The sequence below is a fragment of the Heteronotia binoei genome, chromosome 6, assembly GCF_032191835.1.
Source record: "Heteronotia binoei isolate CCM8104 ecotype False Entrance Well chromosome 6, APGP_CSIRO_Hbin_v1, whole genome shotgun sequence".
NCBI lineage: Eukaryota > Metazoa > Chordata > Lepidosauria > Squamata > Gekkonidae > Heteronotia > Heteronotia binoei.
Genome location: NC_083228.1, coordinates 127,605,380 through 127,610,699, shown reverse-complemented (window position 1 = coordinate 127,610,699; position 5,320 = coordinate 127,605,380). Strand labels below are relative to the sequence as shown.

General features: G+C 44.0%; 1 long non-coding RNA gene across 1 annotated transcript; it reads right to left on the bottom strand.

Annotated features, from left to right (window-relative positions):
- Positions 1–2,525: 2,525 nt before the first annotated feature.
- On the bottom strand, positions 2,526–3,015 carry LOC132573404 (uncharacterized). The gene is made up of 2 exons (XR_009555539.1): positions 2,913–3,015; positions 2,526–2,842 (listed from the first exon to the last, which is right to left on the bottom strand). It is a non-coding gene; the product is annotated as an uncharacterized LOC132573404 (long non-coding RNA).
- Positions 3,016–5,320: the final 2,305 nt, after the last annotated feature.

The following is a 5,320-nucleotide window of genomic DNA, read 5'->3' as shown; positions in this document are numbered from 1 at the left end:
TTCCCCTCCTTACAACAGACACCCTGTGAGGTAGGTGGGGCTGAGAGAGCTCTCCCAGAACTGTTCTTGAGCAGAACAGCCTTGAGAGAATGTATGGCTGACCCAAAGTCTCATCAGCAGGTGCAAGTGGAGGAATGGGGAACCAAACCCGGTTATCCCAGATAAGAGTCCGTGCACTTAACCACTACACCAGACTGGCTCTCAAGAGCTCAGGTTAGCATGCCTGCTCCTGTCTTCTCCCTGTAGACTGTTCTCTCTCTCATGTAGGTCTGGATATCACAGAAAATTTCTGCTGATGGAAGGGAGGGTTATTTCTCCCAGGTTTTTCCCTCCTGTGGGCACACCTTTCTCTCTCTTTTCATGCTGTTTCTGAGGATCTCCTGTTTTTTTTTGGGGGGGGGGCATTAAGGCTGAAAAGGCCAGGGGTTTGCAGAGAAATCCCACTCCACTGGTGCACTCCACTGTCAGCAAAGGTTTTGCACAGGATCCAACCCATAATACAAACCCGTGGTTATGGTCTTACATAAGCAACCGTGCAACTTTCATGCTGGCTTTCTCAGCCCTTTCCCATGTTTGTATTGCTAGGGTTCCCAAGTCGCCTGCCCCGCATTCTTGAACACTGAACACTCATCACTGCTTGATGGATAGCAGCTGTAAAAATGAGAGCGACCCTCATCACATGATGTTATAGGACTTTCCCAAATCTCTATGTATTTTTACCACAGAGATTTGGGAGATTCCTAGAACATCACTGACATAGTAATGTCACTTCTAGGTATACAACAGAAAGTGATGTCAGTGTCATGAGACACAATGTCTCTTAGTCTCCACCCACTGTGTTCTCAGAGATTGCTGGCAGAGGGCTGGCATTCCTGTTCCCAATACTGTCTTGGCAAATGCTGGGACATTTGCGGAGTGGCTCCTAGGGATGGCAGAGGATGTGATGTCACTTCCGTGTGACACTCAAGGCTGCCTGGAGTGTCACTATCCCTAACTTCAAAGAACTGGACAGAGATACTAAATCTTCTGATTCTTCCTAGGTGTGGAAAGTACCGGTCTGGTCAAAGTCTCCAGTTACCAGTCAGTAATGATCAGCCAGTATCATAATGTCCCTGGATAAATCAATGGCGGGCCTCAATTGGAATACTGTGTACAGTTCTAGTCACCCCACCTCAAAACAGATATAACATTGGAAAAAGTGGAGAAAAGGGCAACTAAAATGATTAAGGGGGTGGAATACCTTCCCTATGAAGAAAGGTTAAAGAGGCTAGGGCTCTTTAGCTTGGTGAAATGACAGCTGAGGGGTGACGTGATAGTGGTTTACAGAATTATGCATGGGACAAAGAAGACAGAGAAAGAAGTACTTCTCTCCCTTTCTCACAAAACAAGAATTCACAGGCACTCAGTGAAATTAATGAGCTTACAACAGACAAAAGGAAGTACTTCTTCATCCAAAGAGTAATTAACATGTGGAATTCACTGCCCCAGACAGGAAGTATGGATCAGAGGTCTATGAATGGTCATTAGGGACAAGGTATAAACAGAATGCTCTGTTTGGGGCCAAGATGCTCTTGGTGCTTGGGGAGGGGCAACAGTGGGAGGGCTTCTGTGTCCCTGCTGGTGGACCTCCTGATGGCACCTGGATTTTGGCTGCTATGTGACAAAGAGCATTGGACTGGATGGACCACTGGCCTGATCCAACATGGCTTCTCTTATGTTCTTATACAACTATGGGAGAATTGATCTCTCAAGTATGGAAGAATTGATCCTTTTGCCCTAAACTTTGACATTATCTGTAAAGGTGGAAGTGAGATAGACACCCAAATTGGGTCTTCCAAAATTGCTTTTTGTTTTATAAAATTATTAGGTGGTCATCAGTTTCTCCATTATTGAAGAAGAAGAAGATATTGGATTTATATCCTGCCCTCCACTCCAAAGAGTCTCAGAGCGGCTTACAATCTCCTTTACCTTCCTCCCCCACAACAGACACCCTGTGAGGTGGGTGGGGCTAGAGGGGGCTCTCACAGCAGCTGCCCTTTCAAGGACAACCTTTGCCAGAGCTATGGCTGACCCAAGGCCATTCCAGCAGGTGCAAGTGGAGGAGTGGGGAATCAAACCAGGTTCTCCCAGATAAGAGTCCGCACACTTAACCACTACACCAAACTGGCTCTCTACTGTCAACTTCATTGGATCTGTCCAAGACCTTCTACTTTTCACGTAAAGGGTAGAACTTCATTTTGTTCAGTCCCACCACATATTTTTGTATCCTTACATGCACTTCCATGATATCCCCATGTTTGTGCTTTTACCCTTTGTAAATGAAACCCATATCTTCAGCGTGTTCAAAAAGAGCATGCAGAGGTCTAGCTCCATATACAGAGGTGCATAAAACACACAAACTTCTCATGCAATTCAACATGTTGCTTGGCTTTTGTATTGACACAAAAGCCATATTAGCTTAACAACAATGATGAACCCCTGTGGGCTTTTGCAGCTCCCTGAAATGAGAGACAAACTCACTCTAATCATCACTAGCAGATGGTTTAATATAATATTTTTGTTGGTGAGCCATGATATTGGACAATTTGTAAAATAGCACACTTTGTCAGACTGATCGACCAGGGCTAATTTTTGACACTCAGATTTTCAACTTCAGTGGTTTCTAGTTCTCAATTGCAAATTTGGGGCTTTGAAAGATGGAGTGTCTAAATTTAACAGCCTGTAGATGGCAGTGTTCGCCTGGCCACCGAAGATGACGAAAATTCTCCCATTGCAATAATTTCATCTTGAGCATGTGTTGTCTAATGGAGGAATCCATTAATGCCATTTCAAGATGCCGCTTCTGGGGGGAAAACAGTCCTAAGTAAGTAAATATTATAAAACGAAGTATTCATATCCCAAACCCAGCTCACCTGGTATGTATTATCAGACATAAGTCGACAGAAAGAGCTCTCCTTTTTTTTGTTTCCGATTCTGCTGTTGCTGCTGGATACGCTTTGCCTTGTAGATCAGCCTTAAAAGTACAACATTGAGCTGGGGGAAGAAAATTCATTGGCTGCTAACAGCACAGACTGAGCTATGACTGTGGCTGCAGCTTATCCAGATACAAATTACTTCCTGGGACTTGTGGCCTGTGGACCGTGGAACAAACATATCTAATATATGGCATAAAGAATTATGCTTCAAAAGGATTCCTGTCCATCCGGTCTAGACCATGCCCCCCTGACTGCATTCATACCTGGCAACAAACGAAAATTTCACTTTGACCAGCACCAATACAAAGGAGTCAAGTAGCACCTTTAAGACCAACCAAGTTTTATTCAGAATGTAAGCTTTTGTGTGCTAGAAGCAGACTTCATCGGACAATAGTATGGAATGACAAGCAGTCCTGAATATAGAGAAAGTGAGCAGTGAGTTAGTATGCAGAGCCATGGAAATGTTTTTTTTTTAACAGAATAAAAGAATCACAAGTTGGGGTCTGGTGTTTGTTAGTTTGTGTTGACTGGTCTGAAACAACAACGAAGGGTAATATAAGTTGAAAGAGCAGACTGATGTCTATGTCATTAAATATCCTGGGTGTGAAGTGCAATAAATGATCTCATTTATTACCCTGTCGTTGTTTCAGCCCAGTCAACACAAACTAACAAACACCAGACCCTAACCTGTGATTCTTTAATCTGCTAAAAACATGTCCATGACTTTGCATACTAACTCCCTGCCCACTTTCTCTGTATTTAGGACTGCTTGCCATTCCATCCTATTGTCTGATGAAGTGTGCTTCTAGCACACAGAAGCTTACATTCTGAATAAAACTTTGTTGGTCTTAAAGGTGATACTTGACTCCTTCTTTGTTCTACTGCTTCAGACCAACACGGCTGCCCACCTGGATCTATCAACACAAATACAGTTTGTTCTCATGCCCATGCATTCCCCTTTGTCCTCCTATTGCCCTGCTCCCTGAGTTTGTGGAGCAATATTGAATGCTTCCACCTGCAGGAAACTGCCACCCAAGCTCTGATTTGCTGTGATGTTCTACTTTATCCCCCCCACAAACCAGGATTCTAGATCTTGGTTAAATCCTATCTTAGGATCCCAGCAGAAATATGTTCTAACTGGTCTGGGCACCTGCATTTGGGTGTCATGGTGAACTAAAGCTTGAGCTGAGTCTTCCAAAGTCCTGAACCCTTCAACCATGCTCTGGAGTAGTGGTGGAGAAGAAGGGGAGTATAAGAGCACAAGAAGTCATGTTCAGAGCATCATAGATCAACCTCTGAACAGAATCCTGGTTCTCCAGACTACGTGCAGAATAGAACCGTCAATCTTTTGACGGTTCCATAGAGTCTGCTCTCCAAAGCATCCATTTTCTGCAGGGAACTGAGCTCTGTAGTCTGGAAATGAGCTGTAATTCAGGGGGTCCCCAGGTCCCACCTGGAGGCTGGCATCCCTATTTGTACCTACTGCAACATCTGCATGAATCTTGCCACTGAGCAAAACCAGCCATGACTAAAAATAATTATATGGGGAAGGGAGAAGAAAGACAATGGTCCTTTGACTGATGCGTGTTTGCATAAATCATCAGTAGATTGAATTTTGAATAATGAATGACTTCCACTTTTAAAGGGTTATTCGAAGACTGTTTGTGATCCAAGGCATAATTTCATTTATCATATATAATTTTTAAAGTGTTCATTGCAAACAGACCATCCACCACGTCAGACAAGAGAATGGAAAACAAGTCTCAACTGGGGTGGGGTGGGGATTCTCACTGTCATTACTTAGGCGGTGAAAGCCTTGACTCACAGTAGGACTATTAGAAGCAGCTTCTGCCATCTAGCATTGATGGTCGAAAGCTGGGTGGTGAGCTTGGCCGTGCAACATCAAGAATTCAACAATGTGTTTGCCATGGCTACAATAGTTTTATGTTTGTGTGCATGTATGAGCGTAAAGTGCCATCAAGTTGCAGTTGACGCATGGTGACCCCAGGGGGTTTTTGAGGCAAGAGAAGTTAAGAGGTGGTTTGCCGCTGCCTGCCTCTGCAGAGGAACTCTGGAATTCCTTGGTAGTCTCTCATCCAACTACTAACCAGGGCCAACCTTATTAGCTTTCAAGAACCAATTAAATTGGGTTAGCCTGGGCCATCCAGGTCAGGGCATGACTGATCTTATGTAGACCATTAATAGTACACTGTTAGAGAAGAAATGGATTCATTCACGTGCGATGTAGAGAACCGGGTCCTTCATCATGGGGCTCCTTTCCTAATTAACATTTGAGGGAATAAAAGGACACTACAGAGTCAGTCCTAGGGAAAATTAACCTTGAC